Source organism: Dryobates pubescens, chromosome 6 (genome assembly GCF_014839835.1).
Source record: "Dryobates pubescens isolate bDryPub1 chromosome 6, bDryPub1.pri, whole genome shotgun sequence".
Taxonomy (NCBI): Eukaryota; Metazoa; Chordata; class Aves; order Piciformes; family Picidae; genus Dryobates; species Dryobates pubescens.
In genome coordinates, this window is record NC_071617.1 from 30,101,161 (window position 1) to 30,119,586 (window position 18,426).

Sequence of the window (18,426 nt, forward strand, 5' to 3'; positions counted from 1 at the left end):
AGTAGGTCCAAGGCCTTAGAATGTTCAATTTTCCACTAATGTGTGCTATTAATTATGTCTATTACTTGAGCTAAAATCATGAATTTCTAGCTTTTTGCCTCAGGGACTGGGTCCTGAGTAGTTTTCCCTAGAATTGGTGTTGACAGGGGATTACACAGTGGCTGACTATTACAGGGAAGATGCTTTAGTCTCCTTTGTAAAGGAGAAAAATTAAGACAAAATTATAGCTTTGCAATGAATTTCATTTTCTTAGCCTTAACCATCCCTCATCATTTTGAACTGGTGCCCTAACCATGCAGAAACATTCCATAAATAAACAAAAATATTTATATATATTTATATGTACAAAATGCCTGAATTTTGGCTCCTGAAGCCACCAAGCAAAAGTCACCAAAGCATAGTCTATATCCACAGATGACTTCCACCTCAACTTCTCTATTTGTTGACTGGGAGTGGATAGGGTTGGGGAAAGTTAAGATTTCTTCTTGTTGAAAAAGCGTCTTGCACTTTCTCTACATTACTACAAAGAAGACAAAGTAATTAAGGAAGAAGTAATTTTTAAGAGGTAAAAGTTTAACTGCAGCTCAGGTGCTGTAGCCTTTCCTTTACTGCAAACTGGCTTACACAGATTTGGTTCTTCACCTGCTTGTCACATTAAAGCTTCTCCCTAGTTAGAGAGGGGGGAAAAAAAGTTTAATCTCACTGTAGTGTAAGGATGCTAGCTATAGTGTGTGCATGTGTGTTAACTGTGAAATGATAGCACGTCTGGGTTGTTTGTGGGGGGTTTGGTAGCCTTGAGACAATCTGAGTAAGAGATCTTAAAGCATAACAGTAGCTAAAATGCAGTAAAAAAAACCAACCAGGTCACAGAGGAACAGCTCTAGATTTTTCCAGAAGGAAAAAACAGATTAAAAACCTGGAAGCTGAAGTAGAGAAAGGAGCAGCAAGGCTTGTTTCCCTTCTGCTGAACTGAATTTTCATTCACACATACTTCTGCAAACTGAAAATTACTTGCTTAAGGTATGCAAACAGTGTCAAAGAACCAAGACCCTCAGTGAGACATACTGACCACCTTCTATGCACAGACCTTCCTTCGAGAAATGTCTGCAACGGTCTCTTCTTGGAAAGCCTTGCTTTGCCCGGTGTGTAATACAACACTCATTAGAGCTTTGAAGCCACTGTGAAATGGTTCCCAATGCTGCTGTTGTCTCAGCTGAAAAACACTTCAAGGGCTTGCAGAAACTCTGCCACTTCTTCTTTCAGTCCATTTGTGCACTTGGCACTAGGGCACACTTTTTTAAAATGTCATCTCTGTTTTCCATGTCTGTGCTCTGGCCTGAACCCTTCTGCATTAGGAAGGTTGTCCAGGAATCCAAACTTATACAAGTCTTAGAGTCCCCAGTGGGTGCAACATTTTGTTTTCTTGAGACAGTTCCTAGAGAAAAATTAATTTGTCTGTTTCCAGACTGACAGCAACTCAAAACAGCACTCCCATTCCTTACCCCCAGCTGCACTTTTTTCTTTCTTTTTGGCTGAAGAGGTTGTTTTGGTTGTGGGTTTTTTTTCCTTCTAATATTTGTTTAGGAATCTGTCTTGAGCTGGTGAGTAGTGAAAGAGCCGCCCATGTCTCAGTGTTACACATCTAAGTGCCCTAGTCCTTGATCTGATTTTAGTGGTGAGTGGGGATTGTGCTGCACTGAAAAGTCTGTGCTTTCGCAATACTTTCCATGGAACAATTGCAAAGTGCTATAACAGCTTCAGCACTCGTGAGACATCATTAGCCACTCAGATTGGAGCTTCCCTTGCCCTGGAAGGCACAGCACGGGTAAGGGAGTGATGAAACTGTGAAGTTCACGCTCCGTGTTCTGCATTTTCAGTGACTTGGTTCTTGTTGAAAAGCACTTTTCCAAACCAAAAATGCCAGCTTCCCAAGCATTGTTCCCCTCTGAAGTAAGAGCTGTGGGACTTTGTCAGCACAAGCTCCTTACTCTGTATAAGCCAGTACAAGTCAAAATCTGGTTGTACTGAAGAGGAAAATGAATAAAACATTGCAGCAACTGGAGACCACGAAGCTCCACTCTAGCCCCATAATCAGTGAGAAATTCAGGCAAATAATTACTAAGACTGACTTGAAAATAGTTGCTGAGTCTTAGATGGAATATGAAATCCTCCATCCATCTCTGTGGTGGAGTTTGCCATAGCACTTTCTTATTGAGAATATTGAAATGTCAAAGGACTGTTAGCAACCCTTTGCAAAAGCAAGCAACTCTAGCCTCAGACTGTGTGTATTTGGCCTGTCATTAACTAGGGTATTTTGCACAAACAGATCATGTCATCTGAAATGCAAGCCTACCACCAGTGCTACTTGAGATATATTCATTCTGTAAGAGTTCTTCCCAAACCTGCCTTTGTTGCCAGAAGCATTATGAACTGAAACCCCCCCCCCATACCATCATCTCACTATTGAGGATCAGTTGAGACTCTCTCTGCTTTGTTACAGAGAGGGTCTCTTTCTCTTCTTTTGAGAGAAGGCTCTGTGTCTTCAGAAATCCAGCCCAGGAGAAGTTTTTTGCCCTACATTTTCCTTTGCTTCCCTTATTCCCTGGATTTAGAATGCACCCAAATTATCCCACAGGTTCTTGGTCAGTCTGGAAGAGATGACTAGGCAGAGTTGACCTAGTTTACTTTTGTAGTATTGCTTTGCTTTCTGCTATCTTGCAAATCTCAGTTGAAACAGGGTATTGTTTCTGAAGCCTGTACTAATTGCAATCACTGTGAAAGTGTTGCCTGCTTTGTCCTATTAGTGCTGCCCCTCAGGCCCCAAAATGGGTAGCAGCATCACCATACCCACTGCTCCCACTGACACAGCTGTGACATTCATCAGCTCTAGACCACTGTCAAAGAGGGAACTTTGACAGGGCCTGGGGAGGGTTTTTTTTGGTGTTTCGGGCTTTTTAAACTCATTGAAGGGAAAGGGTCTGGTGAACAGCTGCTAGGTATGACAAAAAGGCCTTAAGTGGTAAATCCCTTTTGTATCACTCTTCTGAAGTGATAATTACTTGTATTGGATGTCAAGGTGGTCCACATAATGTGTAGCACAAAAAAATCTTATCCATGAAAACTGCAGAAAAGCTCATTTGATGTACCAGTGTCTAACCACTGGGTGTGTAGGGGAGCTGAGTGAAGAACCCAGTGGGAAAAGACCGTAATGCCTGTATAATTTGCCTGTGCAATTTGAGATCTGGACTCTCTGGACTGTGACCACAGTCAAGCTAGTCTCCTAAATTTTACTAGGGAAGATTCGAGGCTCACACAGTTTGCTCCCAGCCCTGGCAACTGTGTTTCTAAAACAAAGCAGCTAGCAAATGCTTTTACTCTTCCAGGTATTTACAGCATGCTCTGAACTTCACACTGAGCTTTTTGTCCTATTTTCACTAGATACTAAAAAGAAAAGTCTAGAAGCTGAAAAGCAAAGCCCAGTACACTAGGTTCACCTGCCCAGAACCCCAACACACTTGGTGTCAGAGTAATTTTGTGGTCTTGTTCTGCAATTAATCTGTGTCGAGGTGTATGAACAATTTGCACCTCTGTGAAATGAAGTCGATGGAAAACAAATTGTAGGTCTCTTGAACTTACTTTTGCAACCTAGATTCTTCTTCTACATGTAAGTCATATCTTTGCCTGGCATTTTGGAATTGAGAAATAAATTGATTCTGTGGTCTGAGGTGAGATTAGAGACAGCAAACCTCAGATTTATGCCAGAAATTAATCTGATCTCATATATGTGAATCTAAACAGCACAGTCTGATACAAGGAGGAGTTTAAGAGGAACAGCAGGTTTGAGGAGGCAGAGTATCCAGATGGTCCCTTCTAACTCTTCTCTTTCCGGCTTGTGAGCCCCCCTCACCTGCCGCCTTTGAATAAAAAGAAAAAGCTGTTTAACACAACCAGTCTGCACAGCTGCTTGAGCAACATAACCCCTGCTTTAGCTACATTGCTGGCCTCACTCCATGCCTTTCCTTATACCATACATGTTCAGGAGTCATCAGCCTTGAAGTCAAAGCACTGCTGCATGTCAGCACAGCATGGAAGTGACAGTCTGAGGAAACGCCACAGTAGAAACAGGAACAATGGGGATTCTGGAAAAGGAATCTCTCCCTTTACAACTGGCTTCCATTTATTTTCAGTATGTGCAACTTACATTCCATCAAATGCAGTGAAGGTACCAAATTCAGATGGGCCTTAGCTGGCTGAGTACTTTCAAGATGAACCCCACAGAGCTCCGCTCACATCGTCAGCGGCTACAGTTCTGTTGCAATGTTCCATATTCTTTTTAATCCTAAAGATTTCTGTTGAAAGTGTAAATTCCAGAGGTAAAGCATACATGGAAATTGCCTTTTTGTTTCCTCTCCTTTTTTCTTTCTTTTTTTTCTTTTTCTTTTTTTTTTTTTGTTAAACCAAACAACTTCTTGGAGCAATTTTGTAACAGCCAAGTCTCAGAAAACGCAGGTGTGTGACCTCTTCACAGCAAGAGATACACAACTGTGTTTCTGCATGGGACAGGGAACTACTTTTATGACGCCAGTTTTGTTCCACACAAAGGCACGCTTGCAATAAATTTTTACAAGTTTTGTACACCATGAGCTGAATTCTGAGTTCCAAAAATGTGAAGTGTGGCAACAATAACAAAATGGGTTTATAGTATCACTCTGTTACCTTGTCGTGTGATTTTATTTCTTCAACAAAGTTTGTTTACAATCAACAACTTTGAAATACAGTCAGATATATTACCAGTTGCTTTCCTGTCTCTTTCTTTCCTGGAGTAGGTGAGAGAAATGTTTGGAAGTCCTCTGCACGTGTAGGTGAAAGGACATGGAGAAAAAACTGCCAGATAAGTTACAGGTTCTTACTCTGAGGCCATTAAAAACAGAATCCTGACATCCTCACACAGCCATTGAGTAGCAAAGGCAAAATGAATTTAAAAAGCCTTCCAACATGGTCTGCACACAAGCACTGGAAAGAAAACTGTTCTCCCAAATCCCCTGCTCTCCTGACACCCACAAGCAGTGCTTCCCAGACACCTCAGGGCAGGGTGGGCACAAGGATATGGTCAGCTGTCTGAGCTCGCAAATGTTGAACGGTACTAGCTCTTCATCCTCACTGCTCTGGCAAGGTTTGTCTGTACTACCAGTGGTACCCACCAAAACCATGATCAGCATGCCAAATAAATGGCATTTGCTGGCAAACCTGGACAACCATTATCTGTGGGTGACCTCTTACCTGCTTCACAGCTCCAAGGCAGTAACTAACTATGACTTGGTTCAAACCTTAGTCTACAAATGGTGCAGAAACCTCACAGGAGAGCATGCAAGTAGGTTGACAGTGAGTCTTTGCTACAATAAAGAGCTATCCCACTCCTTGAGCTTGTGCCTCATTCCCCCGTGGCTGCAGTACATCCTCCTGGTGTGTGCTAGTGTGGCTCAACACTGACCTCTTGCTGTGGTCTGGCAGGTGTCTGCCGTGTGTGATTTGCTCACAGTAACTTGTGGTTTTTTAGAGTGATCTGGACCCTTCACACAAGTCATTGTCACTAAGAAACGGGTTCCTTTTCTCCCATTCCATGTGTTTTCTGGTGAACCCACAGGTTTCTGCTTTGAGCCACCACATCCAAGTTCAAGAAGCAAGCAAACCACAGTGGAGACTGGCTCGTTCCAAACGCGTTCTGATGCTGGAAACATTCAGGTGTATCATAAGCCTGATGGATTAGCATGAACACACCCTGCATAATTGCAGAGCTTCCCAAAATGCAACCAGCCATGTGCAGCTGGGCACCTGGACCCACAGGTAGCTCCATACATCACACAGAGGCAGGAGGGACCTGCAGTGAGACCAGCCACACCCCAGTCAAGATGTTTAGTGTGGTGGTTTGGCCCTGGCCTAGGGGCCAAATGCCCACCAAAGCCACTCTATCACTCCCCTTCTTAAATGGACAGGAGAGAGGGGAAAAATATAACAAAAGCCAGAAATAAGACAGAAGCAATTTAATAACAATACTGAGCAAAAGTAATAGACCACACGGAAGCGAAGGCAGAGAGATCTCTCTGCCCATCTCTCTGTTAGTCTCTACTGCCCATCGGCAGGATGAAGGCCGGGCTCAGGAAGCAGGGCTCTCTAAGCTTGGTTCCTTAGGAGGATAGACACTATGGATGAACCCCCCACTTCCTTCTTTCACTTCATTCTCATATCTGAGCTGATGCTGTATGGAGTGGAATACCCCTTTGGCTAGTCTGGGTCAGCTGGCTCAGCTGTGTCCCCTCCCAAGATCTTGCCCAGCCCTCAGTGTACTCTTGGGGCATGGAAATGTTGAAAAGAGACAGCCTGGATACTTATTCGACAGTAGCCAAAACACTGCTGTGTTATCAACTACTGCTGTAAAACAACACTAGAAAGATGCTGTGAGACGAATTAACTCCAGCACAGCCAAACCCAATACATTTAGCTGTGTCATAAATCAAAAGATAATTTCTCTGAGTTCACTGACATGGTTGGAGGGCCACCCCCAGCAGCACCCTGGTCCAGCTAATGCTGCATGTAATCAGGCTACATGGTCAGAGTTGCAAGAAGCAGCACGACTCATCTTTAACATGCTAATTGAATAAAACAATGAATTTGATTTGTGATATTACAAAATCCAGGATCTGATTAACACCAAGACACTCACACAGATGCACAGCCTCAGCACTGCCATTTAAAACAATGCCATCGATTCAAATCAGGCCAGGGCCTGCAGTAACTCTATCTCCCACGACATTATTGTCAAGAGAATTTGCAATTAATAATTCGGCAATGTAGCCCTTCTGAATTAAGCAAAACTTAACATTCCATTCTGCAGTGTTTTCAACCTGCCCCTTCATCCCCAGAGGAGCAGAGAGAAAACGGTACCTGGTCACGGACACTGCAGAGAAGGATCCCCCTAGCCATCACTAAGTCAAAGCACAGGCACTCTTAAAGTGCCTTCATCCCAGACTTGAAAGAGCACTTCACATGCAGTAATGAATGGCATCTCATCGAACCCCTGCAGAGCAAAGCCATCCCAGCTCACTTCAGAAACTGTCTCTGCACTCGTATTTCCTTAGATTACAGCACAGGTCAGGTGCACAGCCAGCCACAGCTCCTCTTTGAGAAGGAGAGTTCAAGAAAACAAAAGGCAAAAGGTGATGTGAGACGACCGGGACCTCTTCCCTCCTCTGCGGTTCCCACTTCCCCAGGTGAGGGCTTGGACAAAGGTCCCCAGGAACACCTGCACCAGGAATAATGGCACAGAACTCAGGCTTTTTACCAGTTTCACCTTTTGTTTGTTTGTTTGTTTGTGCTTTCGTTTGGATGGGTGTGTGTTTGTTTTTCCCAGAATCTGTTTCCTGTTATAGGTTTTGCCAGGGAGCCTGCAATCCTTCCTTCATCCAAGAAGGAAGGGCAGCAGCAAAGCGAGTTCTCATGCTCATAGGGAATTTGCAATCCATAAACCCAGATGAGAATAACTTTCCCTGAGCAGACAGGTTCACCTACCACAGCACACCCCTCACCTTGCAAGGGCCCAAAAGCAGCTGGTACCAACTGTGACATGAAAATGCCAAGGTGCAACAAGCCCAAATGTGCTCCATTTTCATACTTCCATGACTAAGGGCTGGATTGCAATCTTTAAAACAAGGGGTAGATATTCTTTCTGCCGGATTCAGGCTCCACAGGAGCCACAAGGAAGGATTTAACATCTCAGCATTATCTTGTACCATTTGGGGAAACAGCAAAGCAAACCATGACCATCTCTTCTGGACAGATAAAATTTGAAACCAGCCAGGTCTGAAGACAAACAATATTCAAAAATGGAAATTTGTGAGGAAAATAGGAGAAGGGGAGGGACATTTCTTTAATTTGCTGTGAATAAGATTTAGACCTGCCACCAGCCACACCAGAATAAATGGCAAATAACTCTCAGGAACTGGAAAAGTTCATTTGCCATGGGATCCACTATGTGTATCCCAAAGCCTTTAAATATTGAAACTGATGGAAATAAAGTCAAATACATGAATTGATGTACATATGTATCTCTTTAGCACTTGGGCTGGAAAAGCTGGACTCCAAACATCAGCAACTGTGTCTGCACTCAACAACAGAAGAGTCTCCCATCCAACACTCACAAGTTAAAAACCTGTAATTCCATACCTTACTGCCTTCCTCCAGCCTGTGCATGCTGTTCCTCTTCTTGTCTCCCATCTTTTATCAGTCTTCTCCATTACTGTGCCACTACCACCTTGTACAGAGCTGTTTCTGAGATCAGATGGAAGAGAAGCATCCCAACTAGGTTATCATAACATATTTGTAGTGAGATCATCACCTTCTTTTGTTCCTATTTCATTATTAATATCAAGCAGGCAGAATACTGCTCTTTTCAGAAAAGCAATTTCAAAAGTGCCACTGCAGAGTTCCACAGTTTCTGACTTCGCAGACGCCAGATAGTGTTTACTAAACCAAGCACAGATGATGACCCACAGCCTGAGACTGAGCAACCAGTGCTAGTAAATTCTGCAAGTCAGGTTTATTAAACTTTTTTTTTTTTTTAATAAAAGAGACACTAACACTTTTAATGGACATTTGTTACTGCAGCCAGGAACTTGATGCATGTGACCCTGGGCTAGAGAAGCTCTGACATATCCAAAAGATACTGCAGTGAGACTCAGACCAGCTGCTAAATGTCTGTATTCCTTCCAGGGATCTTGGCCAAGGCAGTGGCCAGACATTAGATAATGTAAACAATTCATCCATATTCAGCAGCACTCTCCTGTCTGGGATAACAGAAGCCAATTTCAAGGGGTTGTGCCTTACAGTGATTTTAGAAGCTGCTTTTATATTGCATAACATATACCTGACTTCCCCCTGGCCTGGGGCAAGTTCACACCAAGCAAGACACTCAGTTGGTCTCAGGGGGTGCCAGCAACAAGCTTTCTATTGCTCATGCAATAAACATAAGAGATTCCTGAGCTTTTGTTCCCATAGGCCACCATAAATGATCTGTTTCTTGAGTTCTGTCCAAAAACACCACCACCAAATTTCAGTGGAAACATCTGTAGAGAGAGAGCGGTTCTGCAAACCAGTTGTAAACCTTCTATTGTGAACTTGAAAGGCACTGGAATGCACGTTCCTCTGATTCCTCCCCAGCAGAGCAGCCTGCAAGAGAGAACAAGGCAACCCGTGAGCAAGGGAAACCAGGTGCCTGATAAAACTGGGCTGCAAGGGAGCTTGCCTGCTACATCCTGAGGTGCTGGAGATCCTGTCCTGCAGCTCTGTAGCTGGCAACCCAACCTCATGCCTTTGTATCAGGTTTAACCACCAGTTATGCCATCACAGCCAGACTCTACTCTTCTATGAGCTTACTCTGCCTCTTGTCTTCTTAGTTTTATGGCTGCTGGTCCTGACCAGCTCTGCTTTCATGCCAAAGAAAAAAAAAGGGAGGGAGGGAGGGAGACAGGCAGGAAGGAAGGCAGGCAGGCAGGAAGGAAGGCAGGAAGGAAAGAGCGAAGAAGGGAGGGAGGGGGAAGAGGAAGGAGAAGGGGAAGAAGGATTTCCTCTTGCTGCTGCTTTTCAAGTCACAAGGAGTTATTTATAACATGGTTAGGTTCATCATTGCGAGACGGCAGTGCCCTTTCCCAGCTGACAGACCCTCCCTAGCAATGACAGCCTCACAGCAGCCTGCAGGATTTTATTGCCTGAGGCTTAACCCAGTTTCTCATGTGGTTAATGAGACTTGCTGTTGCTGCTGTTCGTCAGGACCCTATGCAAACGTTGAAGCACCCAAGAGCACATGAGCAGCTCTTATCTTTTCAGGACAGGCTGACTTAAAACTGGGTGATTTCAAAGTCATCTTCATTTAAGACAAATCATAATGTCCAGATCTTAGGGCATTCACAATCAGGTTCAAAAGTTGCCCTTCCCTCCTGTTGGTACACCAAGGCACTGAAGGGATTTATGTGCTGCTTTCCTTCCCCTTCCCATCAGTTAGATGTTCCAGGATGCCTTCACCCTCAGCAGGCACCCAGAGGCATCCTCTCAGTTTGGAGCAACACAAGTGAGGCAGCAGTAATGGGCCAGTGTCACACGTGCCAGGCCCTTACTGCAGGGGTGTACATCAGCACAGTATAACCGAAGGGCCCAACTCTGCTCTGCCCAGCTTTCCTTTCAGTGACCTGCAAGTGCTTGCTTCAGCACACTCCTAATGGATGTGTCTCTGGCCAAACAGCCCATGAGTGTCCCAAAGAAGGGGCAAGAACAAGAACAGCAGTTTTCTAAGTTTCTGAGCTTCTCAAAGCAGTGAGGAAAAGGTAGAGGAGCATTTTAGGAAAAAGTGATCAAGGGTCTCTACCATGGGACATTTTGGAGCTCTGGCACCTTCACATGGGCCTTGAGTTTCACAGGATGATCCCTGGGTGGCCATTGAGCCTTGAGAGTGGAACTATGGTCAAAGGGCATTGCTGTCAGTTTTGTAGCACTGCTTGTTAAAAGATGCAGGACTTGTTTGGCATGGGTGACAATGGTTAATTAAAACAACAAAAGCAAGCTAAGGAGAGGGCTGTGCATATGACAGTGCTCATCATTTGAATCAGCTGGAGCTTGTGCTTATTACACGTGTCAGACCAAAGTCACTGCAGCACCATTTCTTTACCTTTCCACCTCCTCGGGGCTAAATTTAAGAGCTGTTCTTCACAGCCCATAATAGTAAAGAAAAAAAAAAACAAACCTCAAACAAACAAAAAAAACCCCCCAAACACAAAACCCCAAACACAAACAAAACAGCAACAGCAATAAAAAAGCCCCAAACACCAAAACCCCAACCAAACACCCCGAACTGGAACAAGGGAACCAGCAGGAAACTTGTCTTGCTGCCATCTCTGCCTTTCTTAGAGAAAACTTGCGCTCCGGGGCACCCAGTCAAAGAAAACAGAGCTGCCAGGCATTTCAGATGCTCTGTCTGTAAGGAGGAAAATTAGGAGATGGCAGAATCAAACTACCAGAAGCTCTGATAAAAAGAAGGGTATTTGAGGAATGAAACTTAATTAGCAGACAAAATGGCTGGGAGTCAAAATTAGGCATTCGGTCTGGAACCACTCACTAAAACAAGCTGATGTTGGAATAGCAGACAGGATCATTAGATCAGCTGAAGAGTATTTCCTACTTCTCAAATCCATTGCTTGCCCAAGATGCTGAACAGCCTAAATTTAATTTTTAAAATCTGCCCTAAACACTTCTGTAAATTGTATCCAGTCATTTACATCCGAGCTGAGTGCTCTTGTCAGAGGTCACATCCAAAGAGAAACTGAGGAGCTGCACAGATATGCCTGTCAAAGATGTTACAGCTCATACTGTAGAGTACAGAACAGCATCAAGTTACTGGCTCTGAAATATACCCTAAGCTGCAGCTCTGCAGCTGCTTCTCTGCACTCTCTCACGGTGAACCTCTTTCTCTTCCACTTTTCTTCATCTTTTCTACCTAGACATTAAGATAGTGTATTTTCTTTTGTGCTCCTGCTAGGACAGGAGCCCTGACCTAAAAATGCCGCCATCTCTCAAATAACTCATTCAACATCAACGTTTTCATATCATCCTGAAACAGGCCGACAAGAGAGCCTAACACCGCTTTGTTTTGCACCAGGCCACACAAAACACAGACATCATGCAACATGGAGCACTGTCTTTCACAAGCTTGCCTACTACAAAGTCTTATGTCCTTTCCAAGTAGGGAAGTCCCTACCCGTGGTGGGTTGAAATTACCTTCCAACTATTTTGGAGAAAATAACCCCCAAATAAAACTGCCAGAGCAGATCAAAAGGAAGCAAACAAAACTCTATTTACAAGCAAAGCTGAAGTCTGGAAATATGAAATGCAATGAACATGTACATGATATACACTAGTTACAATTTATAAACAACACAAGAACCCCCCTGGACAAAACCAGGGGGTTACCAATAGCTTCCCCCTCTCTGCTTCCTTCCCCCCACCCTGTGCAATGGAAAAGAGGGAGAGAAGAGCAGAGAGTAGCTTGTTAGTACACAACAAAGAAATGCAGCCCAGCTCAGCAAGCCAGCAGAAACACCAGCTAGTGTCTGCTAGAGCGAAGAAGCCAAGAAAGAGTTAGTTTATACAACTAACTTTATGTTGGTAATTAGACTTGATCATTATTTTCCATTTTACATCCAATGGTAATTTATTTACATTCTACAACTTTCTACTCATCTGTGGAAAATTTCCTAGGCATCAGCCTAAAACTGCCACACTACCAAACATAAAGCAGATGTTGAAACCAAGACCTTGGTGCAACTTAAGATCCTTTTCTCTCCCTTGCTCCCCTCTTCCTTGTCTGCAGGCACTGCTGGCTGAAGACTCAAATACCAGCAAAAAGGCTGTTTTAGTAGAAGCAATAATAACCAAAGGATATCTCAGCTGGGAAGCAAAATAGAACACCCATCAGCCCAAGCTCTCTCGTGAAAGCAAGGGATTTGATTTTACAGTGTAGTTAAGTCAAGCTTGAAGGGCTTCCAGCTACTGAAAATGACAGCGCTTCTTGCATGGTGTTCGAGGGAGGGGCCTTTTTTCCAGCTTCCTTACACCCCAAGCTAGCTCACCACTGTGATGAAGAGGTTAGTAATTTATGAATGTTGAAATATGAAATGCTTTATCAATATTAAAAATTATTAATAACCAAATAATCACTAATTAATATACATATTCTAGTGCACGGTTGTGAGGTATATACCAAAACTGGTTTCGTATATACAATTTGAACCCAATTAGAATATTTACAGAATTAATTTTGAAGAACAGAGCGTGCAGTTCCGCAGTTTGTCCAACAGATGGCGACTCAACAAGATGCTTGCGGCTGCTTTAACTCTCTGCAGGGAAGAGTTACAATGTGGCAGAGCCTTGGACTACAAATATCACTCGGCTGGGCGCAGGAGGCTTTAAACCGAATGTTGCTGACTGCAAAGCATGTGCAAAACACACTGTGCCTTTTGTTTGTAGAGTGGCTAGTTGCTAGGCTACACTAGCTGGCTGCTGCCTGTCCGGGGCTGCTCTGTCGCGGGGGTGGGGATCCGGGTCCCGGGGCTGAGGCTGTGGCTTCTTCCCTCCGGTCGGTTGCGGTGGGGGCAGCCTTCTCCCGCGGCTGCGGAGGCGGGGGATAGCGTAGACTTCTTCCAGCCGGCAGGATTCCTTTCTGGAAAGGGTTTGAGCTGCTCCCCCGGAGCGGCGACGGGCAGTCCCACAGCTCGGCTGTGGCTGCCAGGGAGCTGCTCCCTGCTGGAGGCTCGGGGCTTGCAGGGCCGGCGCTGGCTCCCTGGATGGGGTAGGTTGGCGGACAGGCAGGGGCGGTCCCGTGGAGTCGGCCCGGCGGGGCAGGGCAACTGTTGGTGGGCTCGGACGTCCCCAGTGCTGCGCTGTGAGGATGGGGCCAGGCCCCCCGGGGCTGGTCAGGGCCGGCGGGGTTGGCCCCAGGGAAGGGGGGGCGATGCGAAGCTACACAGCTTCCCTCTGCTTAGCTCAAAAGGAGCGAGTGGTGCCGATTCTTCTCGGCAACTGCTTTCCCATTTCTAAGGTTACGAGGCAGTCCTTTGTGCAGGACACTCACTGGTAGTCGGGACCCTGAATCACGGGCACGGGCGGTGCTCTCAATTTCCCTGGCACATCCAGGGCTGCAGAGCGGCCACAGGCGGCTCCTCTTCTCCCGCGACAGCCGGGTCAGGCAGGATGCGGCTGGGCACTGTTCCTGCTTTCACAAACTGGCACAGGCGGTTGTGGCTCGCCGTCTACTGTTTTAAGGCTGTAGCAGATGTTTGGACTGTCGAAATCTGGGCTAGTCCTCCCCGTCTGGGCTAAAGGCTTTTCCCTCGGGGTCCAGTCCGCTTTAAGAGAGGGCAGGTTCTCTTCCCATCCAGGGAGACTGGCAGATACAATGCTGTAGCTTTCTGGAGCTTGCAGCGACACATCCTCCTTTGCAGATTTCTGGGTAAGCTGAGGCTCGGCGGCCCCTTCCCGGGCTGCTGGTTTCCCTCCATACGGCAGAGGCCATTAGTATGCTTGGACGTGGAGGGAGGCAGCTTACTACCAATAGCTATGGAGCGTGGTAGCAAAGAAAGAGCGAGTTGTTTACAACTTGGGGTAACACTTGAACATTTCTCAAGGCTAGATTTGGCCAATGGGCAATCACGTCAACAACCAGCCTCTACAAAGTGTGAGGTCAGTAGCATGAGCATCCCATGCAGTGGGTGCATGTTGTTATTTACCCCTTAGAAAGCAAGTGGGGTTGTTTGCACCATCTGGATGGCACCCTGGTCTTTGTTCCCTTCAGCTCTGGGCTGAGTACCCACGCTGGAAAGGAGGGTGGAAGGGGAAATGTGGCCCAACATGTTGGGGACAAATTTTACAGTAATGAGGGCATAATTCTGGGCATATGGTGCCCTCACCACAACCATGAGGCATTCCTCACGCCTTTAACAGCTGCTAGATCACAGATCAGCACAAGACACAGAGAATTACACTCAAAGTGTCACAGTGATGAGCAGGGGGCAGTAATGCCTTAAAGATGCTGGGACTCACTGTTTTATAGGATGGGCAAGTTGCTTTAATGTTTCACTGGCACTGGGGAGTATGTGTGAGGGAAGTTCAGCATCTTTCCTCCTCTCCTGCTTCTGGTTATAAAACCCTGCCACTGCAGCTGTCTTGGCCTTCAAAAGTCAAACTCAACTCTCCAAGATGCCCTACTGCTTCATTCACATAATTGTCTCATGGAATGGCAACTGATGCTAGCACAAGGGAGGAGAGGCATGGTTAGCATCCCTCTCCCCCCTTGACAACCACAAGTAGGCCAGATCAGTAAATGTGGAGCTGCCATCTAGGAATCCACTTCAAAATCGGCCTACTGGACAGGAACAAAGGTACCACAAAGTTAAGAGAACAGCATTTTGCAGAGGTGGTGCTCACCACTCAGCCACAGCACAACAGGCTCCTGGTAGTCATTTTCTAACCCTCTTTTAACGACAATGCCCAGATTACTAAAGATGAGGTTTAGTGAATACAGGTACAGCAGAACACACAGTTATTTACTACTTCCAGATCCTTTTAAAAATAATTTTTAAAATCCCAACCATACAAAAAACCAAAACACCATACCCCTCCCACCCCCAAACCAAACTAAACCAGCCAAAGAAACACCCCCAACCCTGCTCCCCCACAACAAACCACCCCCCCCAAAAACCCAACAAAGACCCCAAACCAAAACACCACCAAAAAATCCATGGATTAATACCATCTGCTGGGTAGAAACAGGGGCTTGAAATTAAATGGGTCCCACTTCTCACATACAGAGCAACAACATGCTGCTGTGATGCAAGAAATCTAATCAAAAGGGTATTTTGCGCTCATTCAGACAAGCTCTTGGAGGGCTGTACAGAGAGAACAGCTGTGGACTGACTTTATTCCCAGTTTTTAAGCTTGATTACTAGCAGATCTTAAAATAGCTCCTAGATGTTAAGCTGTAAATAAAATGTGCAGTCTAACAAAAGATGCAACACTGACATTTTTGCTCAGCCTGTAATCAGGGCTTATTATCCTAGACCATTTTTTTCTGGTGCTTTCCGTTCACTTGAAATTGTTCTGCACAGGAACAAGCCTCTTGCTGGAGCAGTTTATAAGAAGAAACTGCTCTGAAATTGTTCATTGTATTCCAGGCTGAGTGACAGCACAGGTGATGCACGCATGTAACTCAGGATCTCATCAATTTTGTAGAGTATCTGCATTTAATACATGTAAGGCCAAGCAGAAGTTGGTACTTCAGTACAAAAATAGAACATTTAAAAAGAGCTAAGGTTATGGCAGGAACACCTATGAGAGACCAGTGACTCTTATCTTGAAACAATGTGTGACAGACCTGATCTGAATAGACAGGGCTATGGCTTTTTAGGGACCTTAATAGCTCTGGAGGAGAGCTGCTTGTCTGACAGAACGGCTTAACAATGAAAAGAGGTAATTTCTGTGAAGGCAAGAACTCCTCTTTCCTTACTTTAAACCCACAGCGCCACAGAAAGGCTAATGGCAGACTTCACACTATGAGACCTTGTGAGAACCAAGGGTGGTGAGACCTTTCATTTGCTTCTTAACTTCTCTCTACGTTTTCCTCTCATTTTTCTTCCCATTTTCCCCCTGCTCTGGTTCATTACCAAGAGTTCTCACTGGCTCTAACAAACCCAACCCAGCTGTTTGCTTTAATTTACTGCAAAGGAATTTTTGAATCTTAGCAAGACCTCCCCTGCTGCCCAGGGTTGGCTGTGGATACCAGGACATGACAAGACCCCATCTGGGAACTGGACAATGCTCTATAGGATCCATTTCAAACAAGACAACAGGCAGATTACAGCCTTTAATCTCTCCCAGTATTCAGCTTCCACAGACATCATCTTTGAAATTCTGGATTTTAAATATGTTTTTGTTAACCTACAAAGAGGAAAGATTAAAGGTTCCCTTATAAAAGAAGTATAAATAAATCTGGGTTTAGGCACAGTGACAGGCAGAATAAACCCTATAGAAACTGGCTAAAAAGCATGGCCTGAAATTCCAGAAGATGAATTACACTGAATGGGAAACTTTTTCATGCATATGCTTGGGTAGAAGGCAAAGGAAACAATGGAGTTCTCATCAAAAGTAAAGCAGAATTTGCTGGACTGTTCATTCACTCCTGATACTTAAGCTAAGAAGTCTACTGAGATCTGTATGCACAGAAAATGTGTAGGACCTTAGGGAGAAATACGAGGGACACACCTCTGCAGTTAATGCTGGTTTAGATTAAAAGCTTTTACTGCCAGAAACCTGTTGTAATTACCTTTAGTGTTAGCTGTCTGCTCACAGGTGTCAAAGGGCATTTAAGATGGAAAATACTCATTTGTGTTCTCAGATCTAGCCAGCAAATGCCAGATTGCTTCTTGTGTTTATTGCAGTTTGACAGGACCTCTTTTTTTTTGCCAACCATAAATATTAAAGGCCTGTTTGCTTGATTTAGACTTCTTGACAGGTGCCAACTAGTCACTGACTGCTGGCACACAGGGAGAGTAACCCTGCACCCATGAGCTCTCCTTTCCTACAGTGTGAAAGGTAAAAATCTTGTCAGTGCAATGAAAAGAGTAGCCGTGCTTAAATCATTCCTACGCATGCTTCTACAAGTCATGCTGGCTGATCACATCACAGTATCGCCAAGGCTAGGAGAGACCTCAAAGATCACCAAGTTCAACCTGTCACCACAGACCTCATGACTAGACCATGGCACCAAGTGCCATGTCCAAACCCCTCCAGGGATGGTGACTCCACCACCTCCCTGGGCAGCACATTCCAATGACAAATGACTCTCTCCATGGGACTAGCTAAGTTTCTTAGACAAGGAACAAAGATACAGGGGGCTAGAGAGGGTGGGGCAAGAATATGCTCCAAGAGCAGACTTGAGGTGTCTCTGAAGCTGGACAAAACTTCACAGATGAGATTTTTTAACCTCATCTTCCATGTTTGGCTTGCAGCCCACCTCTGCCAAGGCGGTGCTGTAGTCAAGCACCATGCTGCGGCGCAGCTCCACTTAGAGCAGTATGAGAATCTCACAACTTTCACAGCTATCCATCACCTACTGTGCAAGACCTCTCACCCCAGCTGTGCTCATGCAAGTGCATTTGCACACTCTCTACCCCAGTGAAGTGTTTGACTCACAAAATACCTTTCTAAAAATTAAAGGTGGTTGGGTTTTCTTATTTGTTGTGGTTTAAATATGTGGCGTTTAAATATGTGGCATTTAAGATCTAGCTTCAAGTGCACCACAGACATCTGAACTACTACCCTGCACAACACAGAGCAGAAAGGCAACACAAGCAGATGAGGACAGGCAGCCTGACAAACTGTGGGAGCTGCTGCTGCAGTCACCCTGCAGGCCACAGGAGCCTCTCATGCTTCACATGATGGCTTCTGGCATCAGAGACAGACAGTGGAAGTTTCAAGATCAGGCCTAATGGGGCAGCACAGCGAGTGCCTTGACAGGGCACCTTCAGGTGATTACAGTCAGCATTAACTCATTGCTAAATGTAAAGCAGCTTCTAAAATAAGACAGTTTCCTCAAATCTGTCATATTAATAGAAACAAATTCTCTTTTCACAAAAGCAGATAAACACCCATGGATACACACTGCTGGAACAGGAATTTTATGAAATAACCCAGCAAAGAGAAACATTTGAGAACTGTTCCAACCTACAAGCTGAAAGCAGAATTCTTGGTTTTACTCAGTTATATTAACCACCACACATTTATCTATAAAGCATTCTTCTTTATTTAAGTTAAAACATTTTTTTTCCAAGG